The sequence below is a fragment of the Bombus huntii genome, chromosome 1, assembly GCF_024542735.1.
Source record: "Bombus huntii isolate Logan2020A chromosome 1, iyBomHunt1.1, whole genome shotgun sequence".
Lineage (NCBI taxonomy): Eukaryota > Metazoa > Arthropoda > Insecta > Hymenoptera > Apidae > Bombus > Bombus huntii.
Window position 1 is genome coordinate 12,651,873 of NC_066238.1, and position 19,736 is coordinate 12,671,608.

The following is a 19,736-nucleotide window of genomic DNA, read 5'->3' on the forward strand; positions in this document are numbered from 1 at the left end:
CCAGCTAACGACCGGACCCGTAATCCGAAATTCAAATAGCACGCCCCCGGTATATTCGAGTAGCCAGATCTTATTATGAATGAATTTTCGGCGTTACATTCATATTTCCTGTGGCAGCGTACGCCCGCGCAGCCACAGCGGCCGCGCATCAGCGGTTCTCATTTCCGACAAGGCAGCGCCCTACGCTATTTTTCTCCTCGTCGTTTTTGTCAAATATCAAAGAGAGAGAGAGAGAGAGAGAGAGACCAATTTCGGGGTCGATCACATTAGACTACGATCGAACGGAACGCGAAACCGTCATTTCAACGCTGCAAATATAACTTCTTGCGTAACATATGAATAATCACGTCTCGGACGGTTGCTTTCAATGGCAGCTGCGCGCGAGCGAGCGCACATCCGAGTGCAGCCTCTGCATCATCGTATTTATCGCATTCCTGAATACCCGATGCCTGCCATTTTCGTTTTACCGCTTGACCGTATTTGTTCGACTCGCCGTGCAGGTATTTCCCAACGAATTACGCGCATCGCCGATTATTTTATCGCCGGCGTCGGATGAAAATTATTTCCGTAAAATACGATGAGAGAGAGCAGCGAAATAAAATTGTACGAGAGGAAGCGGTATGTACGTTTCCTGTTGCACGGCATGCGCGTTCTCACCGATCTCGATCTTCACGTTGGCAGGGATCGAGCACGATATACAAGCGTGTGCACGCGTGCTATTATGGTTAGGTGGGTCGATCGCAGCGAATGCGAACTGTAGGAGGCTGAGTTAAGGACAGGTACCGGTGGAATGTCGTCTTGGAAGTTGACCGCTCCAGCCCCGACCACCGTGTTTCGTGCTTCCTCGGGACAAGAACGGCGACACTTTCGTGGCTTTGTTCGCGTGGCTGTTGATACTCGAGCCGCGCGTTCGCTCAAACTGAGAAAATTATTTCTACGATATGTTTCGAAGGTTCATCTTGTTCATTTATATATCTGTGTCTGTTTCATGAAAAATGTGAGAAAGTGGCAGGACGTGGAAAACAAGCTGGGACCAAGTGTCCTGGAAGGCTGGATGAGGCGAAGCGAAGGCAAGACCTTCTTCTCAAGTTCATCGCTCCCGCGCATGTGCAAACACGAGGCATTCATGTGCCCTTTCTCCGCATTATTGTCGGCGGTCGCGCGTTAGTGGGACCCTTCTCGCCCTTCTGCCGTCTCCCCTTACGAGACGACGTTCCCGCCCTCCTGTGGGAAGATATACGATAGTACCCACGTTACTGAGCGAGGATATCCACTCGGCTTCCCTGCTCGTTCTCTTTCCTTTCGATTTCTTCTCGCTCTACGTACCTCTGTCGTTTATTCTTCCGCGTCTTTCCTATCGTTTCGGCATCGGGTTCTTCCTCATTTTCAGCCCCCTTTTTCAAAAATGCCTTTACCTAAAAACGAGAATGAAAGCTACTTGCCGCAATAAGCAGGCACAGCCATATTGAGATCGTATCATCTGGTTTACAGAAAGGTGTACAGGTTTCGTCTTCAAAAGTGCGAAATATCGTCACTATGAATATTCGTCGTGCGTATCGTCAACTTATTATAGCGCGTTCGAGAACACGAATCGATTCGGGTTGATTTTAAGTCGGTTTACGTTGCGTGTCACACGCTAAAGGTAGTAGTAACGTTACATCGAATATCCGAAACAAATATCTAAAAACTGTCCTGTATCTTAATATCCATTGGGATATAACGTTAATTTCCGGTCGTATAAAGCGAAGGAGAATCGTAAGATTGTGGTAGAGACTAGATCGGACGAAAGCGTTCTATATATCTGTTTCGAAAGAATGGCAAGGAGACGACCGCGATTTACGATCGATTTCGACGCAGTGGCGCGGCGTTTCTCGGAAACGCGTCGTTCAAAAATGGCCCCGGACTCGCGGGTATTTCGGTCCAACAAAGCCCGGGTTGATTAAATACGCGATCGTGGTTAGCATGTCGGCAATAAAAGCGTCGCGCCACGTCGTGTTTACGGCTGCTGGCCGTCCCGGACAAGTCCGACTCTCGCTTCTCGCGTAATGGTCCCGCGGCTGCGTTTGATCGCTAAATTATTTCGCGCTTCTCGCCCGAACCTATCCTCTCTGTTCATCCCCTTTTGTCCCTTTCTCCGGTCTCTATCGACTGTCTCCGTGGTCTTCAGTGCTCTTCAAACGACGATCGTAAACCGTACGCTGCAACTCGCGTTTCGCACGCTTTGTAACGTCAGGCTTTAACGGTTTAAAAGTTGAAATCGTCGCTACGAATCAACGTCTCGTTTCGGTCGATCGTGTTCAGGTACTCTCGAACAATCGTGTTCCACGCGTACTGTCGTCGTTCGAACGGAGTACGCGATCTTCGCTTTGGCGATCCTGTTTCGTTTGCATCGATTTGTGCCAATTTTTCGTCGCATTATTTCGTTACATTACGTTTTATATTTCAGTAGAGTATTTAAATTGCGCGAACATTCACGGTTTATAAACGTGGCCAACGATGTCTCGTTTACGGCTGTAAAGCAAACTGTCGATTATCAGATCGAGAAAAATCGGATTCGATCGTTGTAACGTTGTTCGACAGTGTGAAAATCGACGACGAAAATTTCGATGAAATTTTCTCATAGATATCGAGAGAAATTCGAGTCGTACGCGACACGGCGAACGTTGACGCGTTGCTTGGTATCGGGCGATGAGAGCGGCAGAGAGAGGGAGGGGGGGGCAGAGAGCGCGGCGTGGCCCTGGCTTGTTTACGTCGCGACGCAGAAGGGCCTCGGCGAGGAAAAGGGGGCCCGAAGTACGGCGAGAGAACGCGCGCGCCTTCGCCGTGGAGCATTTAACGCAGTGGGCGCTCCCCTCCGTCTTTCCCTACCCCACCCCCATTCCTACCGTCTTTTGCCATCTCCCCACAGGCCTCTTCTTCCTCTGGCACCCCTTCCTTTCGGTTCTCTTTCCTCTTTAGCCGTGTGCAACGAGGACGAACTGCACGTTGCCCCCGGAGTGCATGCACAACGAGGACAGACGAAGCGTGTCTGAGTCGCTGGCCGCCATGACAGAGCGGAATGCATGAGAACGCAGAGCTACTGACCCTCTTGTCCTCCCCTTACCCCGTTTCACTCTCTTTCTCTCTCTCTCTCTCTCTCTCTCTCTCTCTCTCTCTCTCTCTCTATCTATCTATCTATCTATCTATCTATCTATCTCTCTTTTTCTCTCGTTATATATATATATATGTGTGTGTGTGTGTGTTTGTGTATATATATATTTGGTTCTTTCCTTCTCTCCCCTCTCTCACGACGTCTCCGTTCCTCTTTAGAAACGCTTCTCTCGCTCGCACACATCTCATTCTATCTCGCTCACTCGGTCGCCGACCGATCTCTCGCTCGCAGACCCCACCCCTCCCTTTAATCTCCATATCAATCCCACTCGCCGAAACTGGCGTGTCTTTAAGCGCGCCGATTTGGAATTTTTTCGCCGGCGTGACGCCCTACGTCGTCGTCGATCAACAACGACTCGCTGGCTCGCCAGCGAAATAATCGTTCGCGTCTCTCACGCGTTAGCGACCTTTTTTCGCTTGTATATAGGAATCTTTGCATCGAAAGCACGAACCACAATCGAGAAACTAGCCTATATTTTATTCTTCGATGTAAATAGAATGAAATTCTTAGGATCTAGAATATTCGGGATATTAGGAAGAAATAGCGGAGAAGGGATTAGCAGTAAATAAAAAATTGCGTGGTGAAACAGTGGCTACCAGGAACGGTGAGGCTAGAAGCGTCTAGAATGTTAATTTCGAGTGGTATTGGCGCAACGATCGGGCGAGACACGGGACACCTCTAGCGAATCCGGACAGCATGGGAAAGCAGGAGAGTCGTCGCGTAGACAGGTGCTAGCAGTCGGCGCGGCTGTCGTGTGCCAATCGGTCACATAACGGTCGCACGGTCGTAACACGACCGTCGCCGCCGCCGCCACCGCCGCTGCTGCTGCTGCTGCTGCCGTGACGTCAAGAGATTGACGACCACACCGCGACAACGACAATCATTCATAGGATTCGAAGGAAGAGGCGGCGGCGGTTTCTCGGCCGCGCGTGCGCGTTTCGTATTCGACTGGAATCGTCGTCGAGGAACGTTTTCCACGTATCCGGTCGAGTATAGCGTTCTAGGTATCGTCAAAGAGAATCAAATAGAAAATTTCTCGGTGGACGTATAACCAGCGTGTGATGGTTACGCGGAACTTTCTTGAGTAGAAAATAGACGTAGATCGTCGTTGACTTGGTTTACACGGGTCAGAAGCGCTCGGTGGCGGCGTTAAACCTGCGCACAGCCGTGGTATTTTCCTTTCTAGCGGCGACAATGACGTAATCCAACGGCCTTGTTAGATCGGTGCAGATCTATCGTGATTTATCGTTGTTCGAACGCGCGTTCATTTTCATTCGATCACCGTCTCCTCCGCTCTGTCATTCGATAACAACGTACACGTCTCACTTCGAAATAACAAGGTCCTTCAACTTTTATTTACTCTTCCTTGGAATCGATTCCAAAGAACAAAATTAGAAGAACCACGAAGAAGATACTTCTTGGTCGTTCGCGTTTATCAGGTTCTACCACCTGTACGAGGCGCACAGGCAATGGAATTCCGCAAGGCAAACGGCCTTGATCCCGTATCAATCCGCAATAGCGGAGGTCTTTGCGCGGATTCAAGATGGAGAGAAAGAAGGACAGAGAGAGATAGAGAGAGAGAGAGAGAGATCAGAGAGGTAGAGAGTTTCGAGCGCGCCTTAACGCGGAGAGACGGCACTTCTCGTTGGGTCGTTGACTCCCCGTTTCTTCTTTCTTCGAATCCTGGGCCCGGTCCCCGTCCTCGTACCAGGTTCCCCTCCGCTCTTCGTCCTTCTTCTTCTCTCCCGTTCACATTCTCTTATACCACTCGACTCTGTGTTCACTCTTTCTCTCTCTTCCTCTCCTTCCCCTTCTTCCTCGTTTTCTTCGTCTTCGTCTTCTTCGCCACCCCGTGTTCGTCTCTTCGTTTTTCGTCGGTGCACGCGGATGCTTCTTCTTCTACTCCGTTCCTGCCAGACAGTAAACAACACCACGCCGTACCCACTCCTCTCATTCATATCTCACACGAGCGTATCCCGAATTATTTGGATGCCGGCGTATTTCGCTCAGCAGGAGCGGGCCGGCCGTGCAACGAGGGGTCCCCGTCCGGTGGATTGCTCCGCGTTGCTTACGAACCCGTCCGCTTCTCCTCTTTTATTTCTTTTCTTCCTTCCTTTTTTTTTTCTGTTCCAAGCCAACTATAAAAATACTTTGCGCCCCGGCGGAAGCGGCGAAACTAGCCGTTGCTGGATCCAGCCGGCGTGAATTGACGCGTCAATTGCCGGAAAACGCCGCGTGCATTCCTCCTTTTCGTTCGCCTTCGTTTCCAAAGGCGAAACTGTCGTAGAGCAATGGAAAAAATGGGATTGTTGGAACGTCCCTCGTATTCGAAAATATACGATTGCGTAATCAGTATAAATTGAATCTTTTGAAGTAATCGTTACTTGGAAAATCGGAGCCTTTTCCCTGCTCGTAGACGTAACCAATAGATCGAATCTTTTGAAATTCAATTAACATGCACGGACTGTGATTGCAAATCGCATAAGCGTGATTGGGACTGCATTATTCCGTGGTACAATCAGACCCGTGGTAATGGAATTTTTGAGACTCCCTTAAGGCTAACTCTCGACGACTGGCGGAGTTGTAGTAACAGCGGCGTATAAAACGGCTTGTGTAAAGTAGAACGAGGGAAATGCATGCGAACTGTATAGCACAGTGTTGAAACTATCAACCGATACGGTATAAGACTCCATGAATTTGTCATCGACATTGATGCGACCGTTTCTTCAGAAACGTTTATCCACTCGAAACCATCAATTATCTATGACTACGAGATATCATTCGCCATGACAGAAACATCACTTATTCCTATGTCCTGTAGCGGCTAGGGAACGATTAGAATCCGTATCGGAACACCTGGCAGAGGCTATCGACGGTGTCTCGGAGGCGGCAGGGAGGGAGAGGAAGAGTTCTCGGGGTCCGTTCAACAGGTGCTCGTCGTCGATCGTGTGTGAGTCGGCTGAAAAGGAAGCCGCGGAGTCAGGCGCGAGGAGAAGGCGAAAGAAGTCGAAGGAGAAAAAGAAGATGCTAATTGGAGCGGCTTGTAGCGTCCAGCAGCGCGTGTTAACACGACTTCCAGGTACTCGGTTTCTCGCCTTCTTCTTCCCTCTCGAACGAATACTTTCCAGTAGGTGCTTCCGGCTAGACTCTGGGCGGCCTCTTTCAAAGAATCTTTTGGAACTCGAAATGCAAGGTCGGTAGATAGAACGCCGGTTCTAGAGAGAACGCAGGAAAAGAGAGGGGGAGAGAGAGAGAGAGAGAGAGGGAGAGAGAAAGGTATGACAGGTATAGAGAAGGTGCGACAGAGGAGAGGAGGAAAAAATATTCGTTGACGAGTAGAGAACGGTGAAGGGAACGCTTTTCGAGAAACTATGAATGATGCTCTCTCCTCCCGCCTGTGTCTCTACTCCTACCCCGTTTTCTCTCTCGTTTCGATCCTACGTGTCTTTCGTCTGTACCCCTCCTTGCCCCCCCCCCCCCCCGCCCCCGCCACTCTTTTTCATTTCTCTTATATACACCCGTTAGTTGGACGCGCTGGACAAATATTTGCTCGAATTCAGGGCGACCGCTCGTAAATTAGAGAAAGAGCGGCCGAGAGAGGACTCTGAAATTCTTCAGGGCCGTGCCCTTGCTTGCTTCCACTCCCACTCTCCCCTTTATACCGCGTGTTTCCTCTTCTTTGGCTTCTTCTTCCCGTATTTCGCTCCTCTTCTCTTCGCTTCCCTTCTATGCTCGCGGCACGGTGGAATCTCCCTCGTGGGGCGCTCGGTTAGACAGCGAGCGTTCGGTGTCCCGGAGTCTTTGGCTTCTCGCCGCGGCAGGAAATTAAAACGGCCCCTGTGAAGTGGCCTCCGACGTTCTTCCGTCCTGGCTTTCCTGAAGATCCGTGACACGCCGCCACTCGGTTCCGCTAGATCTTGTAATCTCGTTCGCGGTTTGTAAGCAAGAATGCGTTTAAAGTCTTGTGAGACAGAGATCGTTTTGCTAGACCGTGGCCAGATCGGAGAAATCGTCTTGATGACAGTTTCTCACGGCACTCTGCTGGTATATAGCTATTACTATCAGTAAGCGTACAGCTACTACTTTACAGATCGATAGTTTACAATTTGACAGTCACATCGGATCTTATTGTTGGAGATGCTTTGAGAAATCTTAATACGGATGCGGTCCGGTTCTTGGATGGAAATTTCAAATCGTCGTACAGAGCCCTAGCCGCTGATTGCCGCGTTTCCAAACGGTTCGGTTCGACTTTCGCCTCCGATTTTCCCCAACTCTATGTATAGCCCCGTGAATCATATGATTCGCGCGGTTCTCGTCACCAACGGATTTAGAGTTCAACCAAAGTGAGTGGAATACTTGGGCGGAGTAGGAGGGCGCCGTCCGACCAAGACAACGAGTCCTGTAGGAAAAAAGTCCGGCACCTCGAGGGTCGCCGCGGAAGGCCAGCTACTAGCCCCGGTAGGCACTCGCGGAGGGAAACTCGCGACCAAATGGAGAGTTCGTCGACTATCGGACTGTACAGGGTGGGAAACGACCGATAGAGAGAAAGAGGCGACGTTGTCCATGGGATGCTGCGCGGTTCCACGTTCTTCTCGCTGTGATCTCGCGATTAGTAGGAGCGAGAGACTTCCTATAAAACGAGACGAAGATACAGGGAGAGGGAGGCAGAGCGCGCAAAAGGGAGAGAAAGAAGGAGGGAAAGAAAGAAAGAAAGACGATTACCATCCACGGGAGGGGCGGTGAGGATCAGAAACGCGACGGTCGGGGGGCAGGGGGTGCAACGTGGAAGGGGTAGAGAGTGGTGTGTGCCGAGTGGGGGTGGGGGCAGTGGCGATGTCCTAGCGAAGGTCACGGCCGGGAATGCGGTTTGCGTCCGTCGGTCCAAAGTGGCGTGCCGCGTTGCAGAGCTTCGTTGCTCTTTCTCCTTTCCCCTTGACGCTCGAGTCTCTCTCGTACGTTCTCTTCTCTCGCCTTCTTCCTTCTCTCCCGTCTCTGTCCAACGTTCTTCGGCTTGCTGGCTCTCCTGCTCTCTCCATCGCGAGCCGCAGCGGCGCAGACTACAGGAATGCACCAAATGCAGCGCACTGACCGGTGCTCGTCCCGTTCCATTGCTTCCACTTGTTTACTTCGGTCGTGCTCGCGCGCGCACGCGTGTTTCTCCCGTCCCCTGGCGCGTTCTTCTTCTACACCCCTTCTCTCCACCTTTTTCTTCGCCGCTTCTTCTTCCTCTCCTTCCTGGGACGGTGGATTCGTCTCTCTGTGTGCAACAGAGAGAGGAAACGCGCGGGTTCGCTACTCCACTCCTGCGCTTGGTCGTGTATCCTTTATCCCCTCGACGGTTCAGCGGCACCGTTCGTCGTTCCCATCGTCGCCCGTCGTCGACCTTCCATCCCCACGCCCCGCCCCACCCGTTTCTTTCATTACTCCACCCCCGTGCGAACGTTCACCCCTTCGCTCCGTGTGTTTGGACCGTGTCCTTGCGCTCGCCACGGACCCGTACGTTCTCTCTTGACTCTATATGGAGAAGCTCGTGGTATGCGCTACCTTGCCACCAAGGTGACCAGAATTCTGCGTTCTCTTTACTTAATGTTCCTTTCTTCTTTATACTCAGTTCCCTTTTTCTCTCGTATCTCGTGTAACAACATCTCGAACCGTGCTTCTCCTATGATTTCGTCTCATTTTCTTTTCTTTTCCCTTTCTTTTTTTCTTTCTTTTTTTTTTTTTTTTTCTTGCTATTTTCCCATAGCTAACTACCAAGTATCGATCCGCAAGGCAATCGGAATACAACCTCAAATTAAGATTCCATCGATCCAGGCACTCATAACGAGCAACGACATTCTCGGTGGGGTTGTAACCGCAGTCGCGTTTCACGTCGAGAATTCCACGATCGCCGGCATTCCTCGAAACGCAGGAATTTCCTGGATCCACGGTACCCTCGAAGGGCGTGCGTGTAAACGCAGCCAATATTCACGCACACGCGCGCGCGTACTCGCTGAATCTCTCTGGAGGTTTGACGAACTCTTCTTCCACTCGTCCCTTCGACCTAGCCGAATCCGGCCGCGATTCTCCGTCTCTCTGGCCCTGACCCACCCAAAGGATGCAGTCAACCCCCCTTGCAGCAGTGGTAAATGGGGTGCTCCGGTGGGAAGCGGTCTCTGAACCAAGCGGAGGGTGGGACACTGTGTACTGTATATAGGCGCTCGCGCGGTCATCGGGGACTCTCTGAAAGGGGGGTGTACCTAAGCCGTAATTGTGTATGCGACCGTCTGTGCCGCGTGTGTGCGGAATTCGTGCATGTATCTGGTCTCTATAGGGAAGCGGAGAGCGTGTACGCGCGCGGACCAGCCTGTTTAGCGGCGAGCCGACGCGCCGTGGCAGAGCCATCGTGTAACAGAGAGGGGTTGAAAGCGACGAGAGGGGAGGGGGTGCGGTGCGTTCACTCCACAAATCAATACCCATTGGCTGCCGCGTGTGTACCAGCCGTGCACAACGAGCGAAACGTGTCACCCACCGACCCAAACCCAAAGGACGATATAGCAGCTGCACGCACGACAGCCGGCATATGTCGGCCGATGGCCAAACCCGACGCTCCACGAGCGTGTTCGTGCACGTCTTCTTTCGTGCATCCTTGCGTGGCGCATACTGTGAGTGCTGTGTGCGTTGTTTTGATACGATGAAACAATTTTTATCGATCATTTTGGTAGAGGTAGAATCTCGTTCTCGTTGAAACGAAACGAGACAAGATATCGAGATTTAAACGTTTCAGGCGAACTTTGCTTTTTATCCTAAATTTCCTAATTTCGTTGGCAAGTTCGTTGCGTAAATGTGAACGTTCAATTGTCGAGAAACGCGTAATTTACTTCTGTAGAGTCCATTCGTTGGAGAAAGTCGTATCGCGTACAATGGCAAATTATAGAATGCTTTCGAATTTCGAGATTGTCCTTACAACGAGACGTTAGCAGCCACCGCAACGAGTTGCCAGAGTTGAGGAAATGAGGTTTTCTAGCGTATCGGACTTTCGGCTCGATATCTAGCGATCGTCGGATTTGTGGAAGTTGCGTGGCCGCCCACGTGCATTCGTTTCGTTAATTAGTTACACCCGGTTGTTTTTAGCGCGCAGAGAACAATAGGATATCGCCTTGGGGCAGATATTTCCGGCGCGGCGGCCAATACCGTTTCTTTTTTCGACGAGCTGCGTGCCTCGAGTCCTCCTTCTCGCTTCTACGCTATTGTTCCGAGTCTGGGGGCTTGCTGCGCAATTACTCGGCAGAGCCCGCAGTAACGAATCAAATAACAATCCTACAACCATCTCCGCCGAGCAAATTTCTAATTTCCTCTCGTAGCGCCTCGTCTCGACACACCGCCGCGCCGCGGTAAAGGAGGAAGGCGACGCGGCGGTGGTAGTAATACAGACACCGAGCGTCGTCGACGGTTCTCTGGCCGAGCGGGACGTTCGCCTGTACGCGCCGCGGATGCGGGCCAATGAAATTCGATCTTCGGCCCGTGCGAAATCCAACTAGAAATCGTTACGAGGGACCACGTTGTTACTCTTGCACGACAGAAACGAAACTGTTTTCGCGGTCCGATAATATCTACGAACTGTTACTCTGTAAAAATACGCCGCGCGAATCTCTCCGATCGAAAAACAAAACTTGTGCTTTCGAAAACTAAAAATAAGAATGGGTATCTTCCTCTGTTGATTCGTCTAATTAAAAGGCAATTCGAACAGCGGATTCAACGGCCGACAAAATCCACAAAAGCGACGTTCTTATCAAGCGAGAAGGCCGTGGGTAGGCGCCAGTCGAATTTGACAAAGTTGGAAGCCACGGACGAGCAAACACCACGGGGCTTTATCCTACTAGGCAGCCGCATCGTGTAACAGCGGCGGCGACGCGCACGGTCGCGTATATACCGTGTGTGCGTGGCCGTCGGGTGACGATGGTGGGGGCCTTCATTCAGTGCGCCTCTCGGGGTGCGCGACGCGCATGCGCAGCCCGTCGCGCGTACACACGCTACTCACGCTGTGCCTCCCTTCCTACTCTAGCGTTCCCTCACACGTACGTGTCACGCACGCGCACACTACTTCACCTACGTATATGGACTTTGTACTCGAGCCGATCTCTTTCGCGCGGCTGTCCAAGAACGAACGGCACACGGACACGCCGTTCTACGGCACACCGGCGCGGCGTGTGCGATCACGTACACCGATATTCGCGATCGCGAACCAACGCGCGCCGTTCCGAAGAGAAAGAAAATGTACGCGTGGCGGGAGGGAGAGGGGTCCGGCGGCCGTGGAGGGGAAGGGAACGCGTATGTGGGACCTAGAAGGAGAGGGGGAGGGTACGGTGCAAACGGCCAAGAGTGACTGAACTGCACGAACGACGACCACACGCCGCCAGTTCTTCGTCGTGCCGCGTGCTCGAATACGCGCGCGTTTTTTAGATTGCCCGCGTTGACTTTTCTTTGCCCCGTTCCTTTCGCTGGATTTCTTTGGTAATCGTGGAATAAGTCGATAAAAGAAAAAAGAAGCGGGTACAGACGGACGGGAGAGAACCCTGTCGTGGACGGAGAGAGGGATTAGAACGGAACGCGGTGTCTCTCCGCCTTTTTCTCTTTTTCCGCTGTTGTGTAATTTCGCGGGTCGCGCGGGCGTGCGTACGTGGGACGCGGTAAGCCGCGTGCTTTCGAGGTCGTTGCTATCTATCGTTCGCGTTGATATCTCTTTTCCCCTCGAACGATTCGAACGAATTACTTCTTTCTCTGGTCGATTTGATATTTCGACGGGCACCGTTGGAATTCCTCGGAAGGCGAACACTGTTCGATTTGCGACCCGCGCAAAACCGCGAATGTACCGTTCGAAAGCTACTTCTGCTTACATTCCCAGTTCTTACGCGGCCGTTTCCGCCGCGTGACTCGCGTGTCATTTCCTGCAAGGGGAGAACGTCGGATCTCCTCGGAGAGGGGAAAAAAAACGACCCGGGGAAATAAAGAAACGGAGTAGTCGACGAGCACGTAACCCGACAGCGGTGTACAGAAATCGTTCGGTTTCCGGAGCATAGAAACGTGTGTGTCACGTCAGATCGATACGGTCGCCGGTTGTTTACAGCCCGACAAAAGTCGGGGAACGTCGTGGCCCGAGTTTTCTTTATCGCTTTACACGCCACGCAACCAGGGCCCGCATTTAAGCGTTTCTGTGTTCCTCGTTCTCTCGGCCCGTTCCTTTTTCCACCTCCGCCACGACCTTCTCTCTTCCTACCTCCGCCTCCGGCTTTTTACCCTGTCCTGTTTAGCGAGAGAACTCGATTCTAGTCGACTCGTAACACGCGCCGCCTCGGTATGCATCGTCCCGTGATGCATTGCTTCCGAGAAGCGATAGCGCACCGGCTTCAGCTTTGCGCCGTTCTGCCTCGCCGCAACGCGCTCGCTTTCAAGCTCGGCCCCCGTGACTCGTGGGAAAGCAAGTTCACCTAGAAGCGAGCCTCGTGCAAGCGCAAGTTTCGGTTTTTAAATGCCGCTCGTTGGACAGTATTCCATGTCCGAGGTTCGTTTCGTTTAGGAATTTTGAATATCGTGAAACGCGAACAAAGATCATGAGGTACGTGGCGATCTGTACGACGAACATGGCAGGAACTGCGTTAGCCACACTTATTCGCGTTTTACTCGCACGCCACCGATTCTACCACCATGTTGTATCGTTCCCACGGTGTAGCTACACGTTCAAAATGACGAAGTAGAACTCTCGTTATTCTCGTCGGAAGCTAATCATTCCCATCTGTAAATAATCTTGACGCGTTTATGTAGATATCATGATGTTTACAAATTGCCTGCTTGTCGCGTAGGTAATATCTACGCGAAGGAATTACAGGCAAATGTTTGCCTTTATTAAATAATTTTAGGAGAGGAAAAATAAAAGGTACACCTCGCCACGAAATAGTACCAATTAACGATCTTCGAAATACACGCACGTTATCGATAGTACGGTGTCATCGACCTCAGCCTAAATCCACCGAAATAGAACGTGCCGAGAAGGTGAGAAAGTTGCAGAAAAATTGATGGAAAACATTGGTCCGCGACAAACCTCGTCTCTGCTCCATGTGCGCGAAGACGTGCGTTATCCTGCTAAGAGAATAGGGGGGAGGGGAAATTCAGAGAAAAGCGTATGCCAGAAAAAGACGTAGTCGCGTATAGTAGGCAAGACCAGCGACGACGTAGTCGTAAAGTGCGGTAGAATGCACTCTGACGTAGTAGACTCTGTGTATTGCTTGGCGCGGCGCGTTGCATTCCCCTGCGGTGCATTGACTTTGCCGCCCCTCTTGCGCCTCGAACGCCAAACTACCCCCCACTCCGCCCCGTCTCTTCTCCGTCGAATCCTTCTCCCTCTTTCTCCATCGCGTTGCATCGTCTTTCCCTCCTTGTCGCTCTTCCACCGCTTGATCCACGCCGCCGGTCGCGCCGTTGCACTCCACCGCCTCCCCGATGCAACCGCCTCCCGGCACAACAACAACATTCCTTCTCTCTGCAGTCCCTTCATGCCACGGAGACCCTGCTACCAGACTCCTTCTTCTTCTTCTTCTTCTTCTTCTGCTTCTTCTTCTTCTTCTTCTTCTTCTGCTTCTTCTTCTTCTTCTACGTCGTCGTTCTCTCAGACAGCGGCGTCGAAGCCCTGAGGAACCAACAGACGAGCAACACGCGTGTGTATACGCTTCGTCTTCCTCTCTCTCTCTCTCTCTCTCTCTGTCTTCCTCTTCGTGTAACTACGCCTCCCCGGTGGAAACTGGTCGCCCGCGAATCGCGTGTGCGATCGACCTCATGGCCACCGGACGAACAGAAAACGGGCATAAGTTTTCGGTTGCTATGTATCGGAACGATATTATATCTACCTGCTCTGCCATCGATTTATCGACTGCTTGTCGCTTCGAAGAGAAGAGACACAGAGAAACAGCGTAGTCACTGGATTCTCGTGGTCGCGTTCCAACGGAGTCGCGTTGCCTCGACGTTTCGTCGATATCGCTCGATTTTTCCCGCGAAGAAACACGAGCAAGGGTTACCTTGGTTTTCATTAATTCATGACACTCGTTGATACGTCGGTATAGATAGAATGTGAGACAACGTAGCACGGAGGTACATACGTGTGGTATACAGATATCGTGAATGTTGGATGAGAACGATAGATGGAAGAAATTAGATATCAAGCCGGTTAACGGAGAAACGCCTGTGTTTTGTAGAAAATATTGGGCGAGCGATGGCACGAGATTTGGCGGATCGACGCGCGGCAATATAGGAGGCGCGAATTACGTCGGTTTTCGCGAATTGTTTGTCTCCGTGCGTTACATCGATCTACCGCGAACACGCTGAACACCGCTAATTGGGTTATTACGCGGAGCCATACGAATCGACGCGCGTTATGCGCACGCCGTCCCTCCTGTTTTGTTCTCGTGTTTGTGAACAGTCTCGACCCAGTCTGTTTACACGGTTGATTTCGAATTTGCCGATGATGCATTATAAGAGCTGTACGACCGACTAACGAGCCGTAAAGCTGTTTCTCCCTTCGGTACCCTGGAAAAACTATCGTAATCGCGGATGCCTATAACGGAAATTACGCTTATCCTCGTCGAGTGATATAGCAATTAGACGATACCAGATGTCACGGACAGTTATTAATTTAAAAAAAGCAATCCGCGCTATTTCCTCGAGTTATCAGCCGACCATTTGTCGACGATGATTATATTCAGACAGATTTGTTCTGCATACTATCATCGGGACGCGGCGTACTCGTTTGGAAATTTGCTCGTTGTTGAGTGAATCTTCGACGCCGACGAGACAGACGAAACCATGTGGTTGATGTTTTTCCATTTCCAACCATTCGTCCTCGTGGACAGGTTAATCGTTGGTAAAACTTGCACGCAACGGCCAGACACGTTGTGAAGAAATCAGCGAAATTCGTTTGGCAAACCGTAGAACGTGAGCAATGGGCAACCTTATCAGATACGGTTATTTCTTTGGAATAGAAATTTTATTGCTATAGAATCTCGGGTTATTAGCAAAATTCCTGTTTCAACCATAGACAGTCTCGATGCTTCTAATGACAACGATACAATAAACTCCTCCAAACAACTCTATCCAGTGGAATTAGGTTGGACCGTAACTCGGGGGCGTTAGGCAGATTCCTTTCGAAGCAGAGAATCAGCCGACCCGATGTTATCAGCTATTGAAGATTTAAACCTGTGCATAACCTTTCTCGGTTTCTGGCGAAGGACGGGAATTGCAATCAAGGAAGAATCAGGGAAAACCCAGGGATGGCATTTTCTAGAAGGCAGCCACCGAAATGTTATTTGATGTTGGTAATAAAGGTAGCCGGAGAAGACACGCCACCGAGTTGCTCTTCCGTTTTACCGTCCTGTGATTCTTTTTCGTTCTTTTGTCTGCACGTCCTTCGCTTCGCAAACCTTCAACGTTTGCCGCTCTTCCGCCTGGTTAAACTGTTCGACGCTTATTTATCGTCACTGAAGAGCGTGAAACCATAAACCAATTGAATGAACGCGCGTTAATCCTCTCTGTACTTAAACCATCCTTCCTGGGTCACATCCTGTCCGTTCCTCTGTTCCTCTTCTCCCTCTCTCTCTCTCTCTCTCTCTCTCTCTCTGTTTTCCCATCACTGAATTTCACGGCTACGTTAGGCGATTGTTTGATTTCTTAGCCGTTAATCGGATTTTCAGAGCTTTTTCCCTCTGTCGAGCGAGGAAGCATGCACCAGCTTTCTCGAGTGTCACCCTCGGCTGATTTAAGTACACGCAGAGTTCACGGCAGAGTCCATCGAGCGGAAGTGGCGCGGTCATCCTTTTATCGTTTTCCGCTGCTGGAAATTAGAGGCTTTCGCTTAATTCAAGGATTAGTCCTTAGGACGTGTATAGTGTTTTGAGTAGCGCGCACCAATATGGATAGAAAAGTTGTCCGTGATACCCGAGTGCTCAGATTGTACGCACTCTCGAGAAACGGTGTTTTCTAGATTTTTCCAAGCTTTCAAAATAGTCGACTGACGTGTCGTCGTGCTTTCGACGCTTCGGTGTTTTGCGATTTTTCTCACCGTTTCGAACCTTCCGCTGAACATTGCAGCAAAAGTGCAAGAACGCGATTGATGAGAAAGGAAAACCATCGCATGGACAGTTTTTAAACGTTCGATCTTAACACTCGATGTAATTCCAACTCTTTTATATTCCAAAATTCCATGCCTGTTGTAAGTAAAGTAGACGAGACACGAAAGATAACTGAAGAGATGCACAGATTTGATGCGGACAATCGTTTTTGATATATTGGCGGATTATCGGATGAAAAAATTAGCCTCATCAAATTTTGATTGGATTTAGAAATCGTATTTGGGTATTAGGTATTATTTAGACCGACAAATTGCGGATTTTCCTTTTTGTATTCTCCGTTCGTTGACAGACCGGTATTATGGCATTGTACGAGAGATTAGATGAAACGCGTTCGAGCGACAGATGCGCACGGCCAACAAATTTTCCCCTTTCTCATTTCCACCGCCATCGTTTTTCCCCGTCTGTCCTTAGGTGCGGCGCATGTGACACGAGGTACGTGCACCTGGAGGGAGGGCGCTCCCCTAATTACAATGATCGGGGCCCAGATTTTCGCGTTCCCCTCGTGCCACCACCGTTGCGCATCTGGGAAAACTATCGCGAGTTTCGCTGCAGTTCACGTGGCTTGAAATTAATTTCCTACCTTTCACTTCCCCTTTCCACTACGATTCCCCGAATCCTACGTGAAATCCTATTTTTCCAAAATTTCTCGCATCGTAATAAATTGATCACTTAGCGGATAAAGCTGAGTCTCGCTACGATTTCGCGGTTCACCCTATCTTCTAAACGGTCGCAGGAATCAAGAGCTTGCAAGGCTTCCGCCTGTTGCCGAGATCGCCTTTTACGGCTTCCGCCACTTTTCCCGATACCAGTCTTCTGCTACTGATACTCCATCCACGCAACAACACCAACAAACGCTGTATCGTCTTTCATTACCATGTCCATGGGGAATTTTCGCCGTATAACAACCCCTCGGTGCTCTGGCCCCGTTTTATCCGCTCGTCCTTCCTTCCAACTGATTCGTTAGCGCGTTTGTCCTCGGTGAAACAACGATGGACAACCGAGGAGCGAGAAACTCGCGCGGGACAATCGAACGAGACGTGGGGATAAAGAAGCAGAGGAAGAAGAGAGAGGGCAAAGACGGAGCCTAAACGAATCCGGAGGTTAGAAAAACCGTGTGAAGACGAGCGAGTGGAAAGTCCTCCCCGTACGTGGAAGCCGGTATCTCGTAGTCATAGACACGCGAGTTTTCGAATGCGGTACCCCACAGTCTTCCTTTTTCGACCCTCGTCGCGATCCCTTTGCTACCAATGGACCCTGATGAAGGGCGAGAGGGGGGAGGGCATCGAAGGGCGACCTTCGGGCCCATGGGAATTTATCTTGTCTGGCAAAATTCTCCTGACGCTGGTCTCTTTCAGAGAACATTGCCGGACAACTGTTCGTTTGGTTCGCAGGATGGAACTTAGAAAAGAGGGTGGAAAGGGTAATTTATCTTTTCTTGTACGTTTCCTTCGGTGTTGTTCGTGGAAATTTAGATTTACTCGAGCGTTTAGATTTACTCGAGTTTGGATATTTTTCCAAGTAGATGGAAATAACGAAGTCTCGCGAGCTTATGCTTCCAATGATTTTATTTCAATTAACGTTTCACCTGGAACGATTTATTATATGAAAGTAAGCAAAATGTACAAAATTTAAGTGGCTGAATAATAATAGCGTATTAAAGGTAACGAAACCGGATGGGAGATTGCTCAAACGTTGGACAATTATTCGAATGGGATTGTTCAAGCGTGAAATGTTCGAATAAATAACGAAACACGCGTGTAAGTACCGTTCGACACGAAGAATTTTTGGAAAGCAACTTGAATTGGAAAAGCAACTTCAGTCTGCAAGTTGTTGAAAACGCGCGATGATACGTTACTTCGATATATCGATAGAGCAATGTGTAATTTATTTAAAGAATCTGGCTGTTTATAATTACACGATAATTACACGAATCTCATCCAGCAGTTTCCCTTGTTTTTTTTTTTTTTTTATATCGCGAAAGTATCCACGATGTTTTCGATGTATTCGACGTACGTACCGATCGTGAAACAACTTGGTCGTCGAATGTGGGTCGCTCGTGTCAAAGACGAGGGCTTTGTCGTTCGGTGCCGGCTAGCTTCTTGAGATAACAGCTGGCTTCCGGTGGCTAGAAAGCGCGGTCAACTTGTCCGGTAAAGTTGGTCGATCGCGGATGCGTTTGTTCAACGAACCGAAGAACATTGTGTTTGTCGAATGGTCAATTGCCGCGAATTAAGATCTCGATGCGAGTTCTCCTGCTGTTCCGGTTTCCATTTCGTTTGCCATTTTTTAACTATCGAACAGGCGATAGAAAAACACGACGTTGGTGTAAAATAGCGAAACGATAAGCTTTGGTCGAATATATGAAAACAAACGATTTTTCCGCTATCTTCGGCGATTAGAAGAACGTGGAAGTGACTTGGATTAAAAAAAAGCGCTGATTATCAAGATTTCAAATCTTCAGAAGCAGATAGCAGAGGAATTTCATTTCTACGATCGACGTGCCAACTTCGCTACGACTGATAAATTCCGCTTTTCAACAGCCACTTCAAACACTTCTCTCCTTTTTTATTGTTCTTGGTAATTGGGCAAGTGATATTCCACCATCAAATCTAATAAATAACGTTTGTCGATCAGGCTAACGCGTAATAAATTTCAAGAGGAAGACGCTCCTTCTCTTCTCGCGTCGTGATATCTGAAATTTGATCGAACTTTCGATAACCAACGTAACTTTTGTACTGAATAAAGAGAGAGAGAGAGAAAGACGTTAAAAAGAGATAGAGCAGCATCGCACGGCAATGCACATAGCTAATCCATCTTTACCGTTTCTCCGTCTCGGGGACGTGACGTTACGTCGTATTTCCACGACTCTACGCGTTCGAAACGACAAGCAAATCCACTTTTCGCCGTTCAAACGGAATACGAGAGGCGCACACGCGACTCGAATACAACGTTGTATCTGTATGAGGTGTGGAGGTTGCACGCGACATCGAAGATGCGATATATTTGGCACGCGGACGCCTTTTCCTCGTAAACGATTCCCCGGATATTGCTGGTCCTCGTGAGCGTTCCACGAGGCGGATAACAAAATTTCACGACCGATACTCGGTGAGAACGGTCCGCGCGAATTACGCACGATCGCGTAATAACGCGTTATCGTCGAAATAACGACCGTGTCCCCGTTAAAATGGGGCCATGGTTTTTCAACATCGATAATGAGAACCAAGGCACAGTGCATTTATTCTATTCGATTAATTAGCGGAACGTTCGAGATAGAAAGCAATGGCGAAGTCGTTGCAATGGAAGATCGCGAGTTTCGTTTCGGTAACAATCGTTTTAACGGGGCTCGAGTAAGTTCATTCCGAACTTTGGATATTCTATGGGTTTCTGGTTTTCTGTTATACAGAGGACGATTTGGAAAATGGAGAAAATTT

The 19,736-nt window shown here is 49.8% G+C and overlaps 1 protein-coding gene across 5 annotated transcripts in view; it reads left to right on the top strand.

The window, feature by feature from the left end:
- LOC126863571 (serine/threonine-protein phosphatase 4 regulatory subunit 1-like) overlaps positions 1–19,736 on the top strand; it is a 148,980-nt gene that overhangs the window by 107,149 nt on the left and 22,095 nt on the right. The gene's annotated exons all lie outside the window — the stretch shown is intronic.